This window comes from Rhinopithecus roxellana, chromosome 1 (assembly GCF_007565055.1).
Source record: "Rhinopithecus roxellana isolate Shanxi Qingling chromosome 1, ASM756505v1, whole genome shotgun sequence".
Taxonomy (NCBI): Eukaryota; Metazoa; Chordata; class Mammalia; order Primates; family Cercopithecidae; genus Rhinopithecus; species Rhinopithecus roxellana.
The window spans coordinates 70,780,406-70,792,782 of record NC_044549.1 but is presented as its reverse complement, the minus strand read 5'-3'; the positions used below and the strand labels follow the sequence as shown (position 1 = coordinate 70,792,782).

The window sequence follows — 12,377 nt, the reverse complement described above, 5'->3', positions numbered from 1 at the left end:
CAATTTCAGAACACTGTGGACAGTCTTTCCTTAATTTCCCAAAGATCAATAATTTGATCTGTTTTATATGCAAATCTGGATTTACTTCCAACCACAGACATAATTCCTTCCCAAAGGACTTTAGTTAAAAAGTACAGGTTAAAAGATTCAGCGATACCAATACAGAAGCAGAAAACCAAAAACTTCATGTTCTTACTTGTAACTGGGAGCTGGTCAGGCATGGTGGCTCAAACCTGTAATCACAGCACTTTCTGAGGCTGAGGCGGGTGGATCATCTGAGGTCAGGAGTTCGAGACCAGCCTGGCCAACATGGCGAAACCTTGTCTCTACTAAAAATCAAAAATTAGCTGGGTGTGGTGGCACACACCTGTAGTCCCAGCTACTTCGGAGGCTGAGGCAGGAGAATCACTTCAACCAGGGAGACGGAGGTTGCAGGTGAGCTGATATCATGCCACTGCACTCCACCCTGGGCAACACAGCATGACTCCGTCTCAAAAAAAAAAAAAAAAAAAAAAAAAAGGAAGAACATGAGAGCTAAACACTGAGTACACACAGACATAAAGATAGGCCCAACATGGGAGACTCCGAGAAGTGGGGAGAGGGCAAGGACTGAAAAACTATCTATTGGGCACTATGCTCACTATTTGGGTGACAAGATCAGTAGAAGCCCAAACCTTAGCATCACACAATATAGCCATGGAACAGACCTGCCCCTGTTCCTCTGAATCTACAATAAAAATAAAAGATTCATTTGAGCAGTTAAGTCTTATTACTAAAGAATAAAGTTTCTCAAAACTTCAATGGATTTATTTTTGTTTGTTTCTAAAGAAAGTGCTCTTTTGTAATTATCACAGTGAATTAAGTAGCATGCAAAAATTTTAAACTCATACTTCAAAATTCCTTAGGGATATAATTAATTAAGGTTTCCTTTACCCGATGGCCCAAATTCTCCCTATGGGCCAACATCCCAGATAAACCAAACTCAGAAATTATTTCTCTGAAGCAAATCAAATAAAACCTTCTGCAAAGTCATAACATTCCAAGATTATCATTTCAAAACTGACAATGTACAACAATACAGACTCAAACAAATCTTCTAACTCTTCCAAAAACACCAGCCAGAAAGATAAAGGCAACCTTAGATTCCTGCTAAGAACAGGCACCCTGTGTAGACTGTGGCCTGTATGCCAACGTTTCATCTAGTTTACTAATCCAAATGGACTGACTGTGGCTCCAACCTGAGTTCACTGAGTGACACTCTTTTTAATCCGTGGCATCTGTATAGATGAAGAAGTGGCTATAGCTCTCATACTATGCATTTATGAAAACTCTGGGTCTCCTCGTTCTAAGGTAGGCAGGCCAACTGTAAAAGACTGCTACACAAATGATCCAGTCCAGTAGCAGCCGATTCACACAGCTGCGTTTTGTGTACCTTGACAGCACACACAGATAACAAATCTATGCTATACTGATTTATAAACACCTATTGCTGTTCACTTTTTCCTGTGGTCTTATAAAAACTCTTAAAGCTACTTTGTCTCTGCCTCTATGTACTCACTTTAGTCATCAGTCAGTAATTCAACAATAAAAAGAAGAGAAACTAGGAAACAAATATACAAATATCACCTAATAAATACATGCTATGCAAAACAGAGGAGACTGTATGAGGTGACTGAGTATTCAAGAAGGTCTTTCTTGAAGTAGTGACATTTAAGCCCCTAAGGACTAACTTAAATTAACACATAACAATAGGAATATTTCTGTAGAGTGCCTACCCACTGTGCTACTTGAAAACGAGTCAAGAAATCTAAATTTCAGTCCTATCTATGTCACTTTTGATTATATTAGAGAGAACTCTAAACCCTCTTACTCAATCGGAACGCAAAGGTATTGTCTTCTTTCTCCCTACGGCCACTTCTCCTAAGTGCCTATATTAGCTCAAACCTCAAGTGTTTACTGCTGGCTTTGTTTCTTTTCTTCTTTCCTGCTCCCGAACAGCTGGCCCTTTAGATGAGGCCTTTGCCTCACCTATGAGGCAAACAGACCCACTCAAACCCTTAAGATGAAATATTTAACTCTTAACTGCTGTACTGTTTTTGCAAACCACTCAAACATTGCCTCTCTGATGTCAGTGGGGCTCTTGATACACTTTGGACTGAGGACCACACCTGAAGGCAAGACTCCAAGTTTCAGTGTTAATATTGCTGGGTTTTTGTTTTGTCTTTTTTTGATGTTGTTGAGTTTATGGTAATTTGGCAAGCAATCAGATTTGCCTTAGGGGACAGGGGCTGAATTGTTTATTTTTTCAAGATAACTAGTGGTAAAGGCCAGTGCAGTGCCTCATGCCTGTAATCCCAGCACTATGGGAGGCCGAAGTGGGTGGATCGCTTGAAACCAGTCTGGGCAACAAAGCAAGACCCCGTTTCTACAAAAAATACAAAACTTTGCCAGGTTTGGTGGGGTGTGCCTGCGGTCCCAGCTACTTGGAAGGCTGAGGTGGGAGGATGGTTTGAGCCTGGAAGGCAGAGGTTGGAGTGAGCTGTGATGGTGCCACTGCACTCTACAGATACCGGGGACAAAGCCAGACCCTGTCCCAAAAAAAAAAAAAAAAAAAAAAAACTAATGGTAAGTTTTATTTATCCTGTCAGGATACGTAACATCCCAAATGGTAGCAACATGGATTTTTTTTTTTTTTTTTTTTTGGTTACCTCTGTGCCATAGAATGATTTTATGTAACAATTAAAATTATTAATAACATACACTAAAGTCATATCAGAATTACAGCAGTTTCCCATAATTTTGGAACATATACCAATAACACATTTATACAAATACACCTGAGCAACATGGATTTTTAAATAGTTCTTTTGGAATGGGAGCAACAAAACTTAGTGAAAAACTCATTACATTTTCTTCAGCGTTATGCTATGAAAACCGAATACAGCGGATAAAAATTCTCTAGAAAATTTTTTAATTGTTTTTATTACAGGGGATCAACTGGTCATATCACATCTAGATAACTTTCTATAAAGCATAATGGCATAGGAACTCTCCAACTACTAACTACATGCTGTCGTTCCAATTCTAACTCACTTGAAACAACTAACTCTACTGCCTGCTAATACAAAGAGAGCTACTTCGCAGCAACTTCCTTTACAAAAACAACTCTTGAGGATTAAAATGTTCTCCAAACCACAATTTCATTTAGGAGCCTGAAAACTCATCCTTGCTAACCTCTATTCCCGAAACAGAGTCATTTTAAAAGGTCTCTAAAGATTATTTCTCATATGATCACTATACCTTTAACAGCATTCTAATAATGGTGCTACTAAATCTATATCCAAAAAACTGCTGAAGAGAAATTTAACTTGCTTGTCTGTGATTAGTTTGCTAGTGAGTATCCATTGTCAACCACCCAGCAGTTTCACTCAAATATTCAGAAACATTGATGAGCCAACAGCAATATAAAAATAGACACTAAAACAAATCTTAGCGCTGGAGAGCTCAAGCAAATAACATTATTTGTCAACTTGTGAAATCACTGAAGTTATCTGGATATATTTCCCGTGAAAACCAAAGGTCCACCATAATCCTTAATAAACACCTGCATCTTTTTATAAAAAGATTACTGTTCGCATGCAGGCTGCGTAGGGTTCTAAAGTAGGAAGCACGAGTGTTGAGGTTATTAGTATACCAGTCACATTTTCAGGCCTTGATACTATTGTACTGGTTGGTCTCTAAACATTTGCACTACTTTTTGAATGTCTGCATTTCTAACATAAAAACTTTTTTAAATTTAGAAAATAACTTTATTTAGAAGTTCCTTTTCTTCTTTCTGGGGAAAACTAAAACCAGTATTTGGGGAACTAAAACGAGAAAAAGACTTGTCACTATATGCCCTTCTATGGGTACAAATGCTGCTCGTTCAAAAAAAAATTGTAAAAAAGTTTATATTTCTAGGTTTCTTAAGGGAGATTTCTAGAGCTACCCAAATGATCTAAGTTAGTAAGATATGCATGTAACAAAAGTCCTTCAGTCCTTTTTCTTTTTCTCTCTTTTTTTTTTTTTTTTTTGAGACGGAGTTTTGCTCTTCTTGCCCAGGCTGGAGTACAATGGCATGAGCTTGGCTCACCCCAAACTCCACCTCCCAGGTTCAAGCGATTCTCCTGCCTCAACCTCCCAAGTAGCTGGGATTACAGGCATGCATCACCACACCGGGCTAATTTTTTATTTTTAGTAGAGATAGGGTTTCTCCATATTGGTCAGGCTGGTCTCGAACTTCCGACATCAGGTGATCCACCCGCCTCAGCCTCCCAAAGTGCTGGGAACAGGCGTGATGCCAGCCTGTAATCCCACCGCACCTAGCATTTTTTTTTTTTTTTTTTTTTTTTTTTTTTTTTTGGAGACAGTGTCACTCTGTCACCCAGGCTAGAGTACACTAATGTAATCATGGCTCACTGTACCCTCAACCGCCTGTGTTCAGGTGATCCTCCTCAGTCTCCCATGTAACTGGGACTACAGGCACACACCACCACGCCTGGCTCAAATTTTGTATTTTTGGTATAAAATACAAAATTCAAAAATGAGCCAGGCGTGGTAGTGCATGCCTGCAGGCAGGGTTTCGCCATGTTGCCCAAGCTGGTCTCGAACTTCTGCGCTCAAGTGATCTTCCAGCCCTGGCCTCCCAAAGTGCTGGGGTTATAGGCATAAGCCACCATGCCTTGCTGTCCCTTCAGTTTTAGAAAAACAAATCCCTTACGGAGGAAGACTTCAGCAAATACTACAAATTTATAAGCCATAAACAACAGAATGAATTTCATATTCATTAAAATTTTAAAAGCCTAATCTTCTTCAAGACCTATTAAAGCAAGACAGAACCCAAGGACTAATAAAATTTTAAATGTCATTTATAAAGCCTGCTAAAATAGTAGTCACATAGCTGATAAATAACCATTTCAGTATAACATAAAGAGTTTCAGTGGCTCTAGAATTACCCTAAGAGACCCTGTTCATTTTTTCAGGTAATAAATGTTAAAACACAATGATACACAGGCAGTGTTATTCTGGTGGTTATAATTGGGACTCTGGAAACAGGCACACTAGGTAACAACTCTGACATTACCTCTTGCCTATCGATGTGCCCTTCTTACACATTCCTTAACTTTGTAATGCCTTTCTTTGCCCAAATATAAAATGGAAACAACCACAAGTAAAATGAATTAAAACACATACAGCATTTTGAACAATGCTTGGTACAGGAAAAGCATTCAATGTTTGCTACCATCACGCAGGGTCCATGAGATGTGACATTACCTGTTCCTTCCACTGAAAACCATTACCTGCTCCTTCCACTGAATACAACTAAAACCCTGGACAGAATGCATGCCCCAGGCTGGGCGTGGTGGCTCACACCTGTAATCCCAGCACTTTGGGAGGCCAAGGTGGGAAGATTACCTGAAGTCATAAGTTTGAGACCAGCTCTGGCCAACATAGTGAAACCCCATCTCTACTAAAAATACAGAAATGAGCCAGGGGTGGTGGCGAAGTGGTAAGCACCTGTGATCCCAGCTATTTAGGAGGCTGAGGCAGGAGAATCATTTGAACCCGGGAGGCAGAGGTTGCAGTGAGCTGAGATCGCTCCACTGCACTCCAGCCTGGGCGACAGAGCAAGATTCCATCTCAAAATACATTTTTTAAAAAAGCTATCTGAGGACTCTGAAAAGTAAATGGTAGCAGACAGATTTGAGAATAGAACTACAACTTGAAGCACAATCAATCTGGTGCTCTTTCCTACTTTTGTTTGTTTTCTCCCAATCTTCCCGTCTGGATACAAAGGCAGCCCAACTGCTAGAAATGTGTACCAGTCATGAAGACATAAAAGCTCCAAGAGGAGACTTCTCTTTCTGGTGTAAGGTGTGTGTGTGTATGTGGGGGGCGAGAAGGTTGGGAGTGTGAGGAATACAGTAGAGTGAGAGAAATCCGTTATTTCCACCCTCTCTCTTGCCATTGCACCCAGACAAAACCAAGCCTGGAAGCTGTGGCACACCTAAAGCAGCTATGGACCAGCTGTACTTATGAAGAAGAAAATCCTCTCTGACCAGAAAACTGTGGTCTAAATAAAGTGCTTTGGGGAGAGGAAGGAGTAGAGTGCTATGGAGAAAGAACTTGTGTTGCTTTGGGTTTTTTTGTTTAGTTTTGTTTTGTGATTCCTTCTCCTACCTCGTGACCCCTGAGACAAATTCAACTGAGGGAAAGGCAGGAGCCTCAAGCTTTCCAGGCAGAGGACCAGGAAGTGGGAGATGCGAGAGTAAGACAGTATCAAGGACACTCAGAAGGGAAGGAACTAGAGTAATACGTCTGACAAAAGCTGTGTATGAACTCCTGGGCTCATCCCCAAGCTGTGACATATGGATCTCATCCCAAACAGTACATCAAAGGCTTTGAGAACTAAACTATAAGGTAGACCATCAACCAAGTTCCTGGTTGACCCCTGGGTGGCACATAGACAGAAATGACCCAAATAGCAGCAGCAAGGCTTTGAAAACTAACATCATATTAGAACCAAAGCCCATAGAAGGTGGGTTGGATCTTTGTGGTCTAAACTGAGTTAACTGCCTGCTGTAACAAAACAAAATAACAAATCAACACTCTCCACAGGATTTAAACAAAATCTAGAGTCTCGCAATACTCAAAGTATACAAAACAACTGAAAAATGAAGAAGAATAAAAGAAGAATACAAAAGTATCCAAAGTAACTGAACATATGAAGAATCATGACTGGGCACAGTAGCTGGCTCATGCCTGTAATCCTAGCATTTTGGGAGGCTGGGGGCGGGGAGGGGGGACAGGGATCACTTGAGGTCAGGATTTCAAGACCAGCCTGGCCAAACTGGTGACACCCCATCTCCATTAAAAACACAAAAATTAGCTGGGCATGGTGGCACATGCTTGAATTCCTATTTGAGGCCAGGCATAGTGTCTCAGGCCTATAATACCAGCACTCTGGGAGGCCAGGGCGGGTGGATCACTTGAGGTCAGGAGTTGGAGACCAGCATGGCCAACACGGCAAAACCCCATCTCTACTGAAAATACAAAAATTCACTGGGCATGGTGGCGTGTACCTGTAATCCGAGCTACTTGGAGGCTGAGGCAAGAGAATCGCTTGAACTTGGGAGGCAGAGGTTGTAGTGAGACGAGATCGTGCCACTGCACTCCAACCCGGGTGACAGAGTGAGATGCCATCTCAAAAAAATCCAAACAAACAAATGAACAATGAAAAAAAAAAAGGCAGTAAACTCTGGGGAAGGGGGAGAGTCTGATTTCCAGGGTTACCACATTATGAGATTCAAATTTCCAGTTTTCAACAAAAAAAATCACAAAGCATAAAAGAGACAGGGAAGCATGGTCCATTCAAAGGAAAACATATTAACCAACAGAAACTAATCCTGAAGAAGACCAGTAAACAATTATCTTAGGCCAAGTGCGGTGGCTGACGCCTATAATCCCAGCACTTTGGAAGGCCGAGGCAGGCGGATCACTTGAGGTCAGAAGTTTGAGACCAGCCTGGCTAACATAGTGAAACCCCATCTCTAACAAAAATACAAAAATTAGATGGGCATGGTGGTGTGCACCTGTAGTCTCAGTACTGGGGGTCCTGAGGCTCAAGAATCGCTTGAACCTAGGAGGCAGAGGTTGCAGTGAGCTGACATCATGCCACTGCACCCCAGCCTAGGTGACAGAGCAAGACCCTGTCTCAAAAACAAGAACAAAAAACACACACAAAGAAAACAATTATCTTAAAGATACTCAACAACAACAACAAAACAGAGAAAAATGCAAGAAAACTATATACAAACAAAATAGAAATACCAATAAAGGAGTAGAAAACTGAAAAAGAAGCCAAAGAGAAAGTGTTTAAAGAGTACAATAACTCAAATGAAAAATTCACTAGAGGAACATAAAGGCTGATTTGACCAGGTGGGGGTGGTGGGGCATGGGGAATCAACAGACGTGAGGATAGGACAAATGGAATTATTCAGTCTGAGTCAGAGAAAGGAAAAAAAAATGAAGAAAAGTGAAGAGAGCCCAAGTGACCTATGGGATACCATCAAGAAAGCCAACATGCATACTGCGGAAGTCCTAAAGGAAGACAGATAATAGGAGGCAGAGACATAATTTGAAGAAATAATGACCCAAAACTTCCCAAATTTGGTGAAAGACATGAACATAAACATCCAAGAGGCTCATCAAACTCCAAGTAGGATGAACTTGAAGCGATCTATACCAAGACAAATTATAAACAAGCTATTAAAAGATAAAGACAGATATAATCTTGAAAGCAGCAAGAGAGAAGCAACTCATCAAATATAAATAATCAAGAGTAGTAGCAGATTTCTTATCAGAAACTTCGGAATTCAGAAGGCAATGAGCTAATATATTCAAAGTGCTAAATGAAAAAACAAAAACTGTTAACCAAGAATCCTATTTTCATCTAAAATGTCCGTCAAAAGTTGGAGAAAAATTAAGACATTCCCAGATAAAAGCTGAGGAAATTACTACCAGACCTGATCTGTAAGATACGATAAAGGGAATTCTGCAAGTTGAAATGAAAGGATAGTAACTTGGGCTAAGCGCAGTAGCTCATGCCTGTAATCCCAGCACTTTGGGAGGCTGAAGTGGGTGGATCACTTGAGGTTGGGAGTTTGAGACCAGCCTGGCCAACATGGTGAAAACACGTGTCTACTTCACACACACACACACACACACACACACACACACACAAATCCACTGGGCATGGTGGCATGCCCCTGTAATCCCAGCTACTCAGAAGGCTGGGACAGGAGAATCGCATGAACCCAGGAGGCAGAGAGCCAAGACTGCGCCACTGCACTCCAGCCTGGGCAAAACAGCAAGACTAATCTCAGACAGAATGTAGAATAGTGGTTGCTAGGGTGGCACTGGGGTGAGTGAGGAGTTACTGTTTAACGGGTACAGAGTTTCAGTTCTACAAGATAAAAAGAGTTCCTGGAGATGGATAGCAGTAATAGTTGCATTCAATATGAAGGTACTTAACATCACTGAACACTTAAAAATGTTGAAGACACAACCTGGCCAACATAGTGAAACCCCATCTCTACCAAAAAACACAAAAATTAGCTGGGCATGGTAGCGGATGCCTATAGTCCCAGCTACTCGGGAGGCCGAGGCACGAGAATCACTTGAACCTGGAAGGCAGAGGTTGCACTGAGCCAAGATTGCACCACTGCACTCCAGCCCGGGCAATACAGTGAGACCCTGTCTCAAAAAAAAAAAAAAAAAAAAAAGTTATTTTACCACAATAAAATTTAAAAAAAAAAAAAAAGAACAAAACCGTGAAATGAACAGGATCTGTGGGACAATATAAAAAGGACTAACAGTCATGTCAAAGTCCTGGAATAAGAGATAGAGTAACTCAGGAATAAATACTTAAAAAAAACGACTGAAATTTTCCAAAATTTCTAAAGACAAAATTACAGTCAAGAAGAACAACAAACACTAAGCAGAGTAAGCAGAAAGAAATCCATATCCAGATACATCACAATTAAACTGCTGTAACCAAAGACAAGAAAATATCTTGAAAGCAGCCAAAGAAAAATGATGCATGACATTAGAGAATAACAATTTAAATGACTACAACTTTCCTATCAGAAACAATCAAAGCCTCTTCTGAAGTGCTGGAGGAAAAAAAAAGACTACCAGTCTGAAATTCTATATTCAGCAAAAAATATCTTTTAGGAATTAAGGTCATAAAGACATTCTCAGATGAAGGAAAATTAAAAGAATCTGTAGCCAGCAGATGTGCTCTAAAAGAAATATTAAAGGAAGTTATCCAGGCATAAGAGAAACTACCAGAGGGAAAGCTGGAACTTTAAAAATGAAGAGAAATCAAAAGAAATGATAAATACCTGGGTAAATATAATAAACTCTTCTCCCCTTAAATACTTCAAAATGTTTGACGGCTGAAAGGAAAAAAAATTTTTTCAAAGAAAAGGTAAAATTCAACATTGGTGTGGTTTTCAATTTATGTAGGTGTACGTATTAGTACATTTTCGCACTGCTGATAAAAACATATCCAAGACTGGGTAATTTACAAAAGAAAGAGGTTTAATGGACTTAACAGTTCCACGTGGCTGGGGAAGCCTCACCATCATGGTGGAAGGCAAGCAGGAGCAAGTCACATCTTACATGGATGGGAGCAGGCAAAGAGAGAGCTTGTGTAGAGAAACTCCCATTTTTAAAACCATCAGATCTCATGAGATTCATTCACTATCAGGAGAATAGCGTGGGAAAGATCTGCCCCATAATTTAATCGCCTCCCACCAGGTTCCTCCCATGACACATAGATCAAAAAATTAGCCCCCATGTTCCCCCTCAAAGAAGAAGAAAAAGAACCTAATAAAAAGCCCTCACCCAGTGAAAGGCCCTGGGACCCCCCTATCATACATGCCCCCTCCATACATCTCACAAAATAGTGGACAGCAAGATCAAGGGACAGCAGGAGGGTTAGAGGAAGACAGACCTGGAGACCACGGGAGAGCCAAACCAAATCCTCCTTTAAATCCTTATCCAAATTTAAGAAAATAATTAGAACAGTGTCAGAGGGATACTGAGAACTTCCCTATCTCTTCCACACAGCAGGAATCTAGCAATGTTCCCTCTTAGGGAAGTTCCCATGGGACTGGGAGAGACTGGCTTTGTAAATGCTCCTCTTACAAGTACTGAAGTTAGGAATTTCAAGAAGGAAATGAAATCACTTCTAGAAGATCACCTCAGTTTAGTAGACCAGTTGGATCAATTCGTAGGACCCAGCTTTTACACCTGGGCTGAAATGATGTCTATCATGAATAGCCTATTCACAGGAGAAGAAAGGGGAATGATTAGGAAAGCGGCCATGACCATCTGGGAGAGGCAACATCCTCCTGGGCAAGAAGTCTTGCCAGCTGAACAAAAATTTCCAAATGTGGATCCCAAATGGGATAATAATAATCCCAGGGACCAAGCCCAAATGCAGGACCTCAGAGAATAATTAAAGGGATCAGAGAGTCCACTCCTAGGACACAAAATGTCTCAAAGGCACTTGAGATTCAACAAGAAAAAGAGAAAACTCCCTCTGCATTCCTGCAGAGGCTCAAAAATCACGTGAGAAAATCAGATCTGGAGAAACCGGTAGGGCAAGGCCTTTTGAAGGTTAACTTTGTAACATAGAGCTGGCCTGACATTACAAAAAAAATTAGACAAGATTGATGGATAAAATAAAAAACTGATTAAGGAATTATTCAGGGAAGTTCAGAAGGTCTCTGTAAGGAGAGAGGAAGAGAAGCAGAAACAAAAAGCAAAAATCATGGTTTCCACTGTGGAAGAAGTAGTCAGAAAAACGTTAAATCAAAATCCCCCTAGAAGGAGAGAAGGGAATGATACATTCTGACACAGAGAAAGAAGGGAAACGCAGGAAAAAATTCCTAAGACTATGAGTGGATGTTACAAGTGTGGAAAGCCAGGGCATTTTAAGAGAGAATGTCCTGAATAGAAAAAAGAACACAACAGCAAAGACTTGGCACCAATCCAAATGTCCATCAATGATAGACTGGATTAAGAAAATGTGGCACATATACACCATGGAATACTATGCAGCCATAAAAAAGGATGAGTTCATGTCTTTTGTAGGGACGTGGATGAAGCTGGAAACCATCATTCTGAGCAAACTATCGCAAGGACAGAAAACTAAACACCGTGTGTTCTCACTCATAGGTGGGAACTGAACAATGAGAACACCTGGATACAGGGTGGGGAACATCGGAGCCTGTCGTGGGGTTGGGGAAGGGATAGCATTAGGAGATATACCTAATGTAAATGACGAGTTAATGCTGACACCAACATGGCACATATATACCTATGTAACAAACCTGCACGTTGTGCACATGTACCCTAGAACTTAAAGTATAAATTAAAAAAAAAAGAAGAAGAAAAGGTAATCCCCCTCATGACCATTAATGAAGACTAGTGGGGTCAGGGGTTCCTTCTGAGTAGGTCCCACTAGGAACCCTTGATAAATTTGAAGGTGGGACCTGAGGAAAAAGAAGGGACATTTTTGGTTGATACTAGGGCGGCCTGCTCCTCCCTAATTCACCAACCAAGGGGTACAGAACTAAGGAAAAATTGACAGTATCAGGGATTAAAGGGGAGAGATCTCAGGTTCCAGCATTCAAGAAAATGTTAATTAGACTGGGACCAGAGCAAATTGAGGGGTCACTCTTACACGTTCCCAAAGTAGGAACTAACTTGCTGGGTAGAGACCTGATTGTGAGATTGGGTTTAGAATTAGGAATACAGGCAGGACA

At 40.8% G+C, this 12,377-nt stretch overlaps 1 protein-coding gene across 1 annotated transcript in view; it reads right to left on the bottom strand.

Annotated features, from left to right (window-relative positions):
* Positions 1-12,377, bottom strand: part of ARL8B (ADP ribosylation factor like GTPase 8B) — a 55,677-nt gene that overhangs the window by 19,175 nt on the left and 24,125 nt on the right. The window lies entirely within an intron of this gene.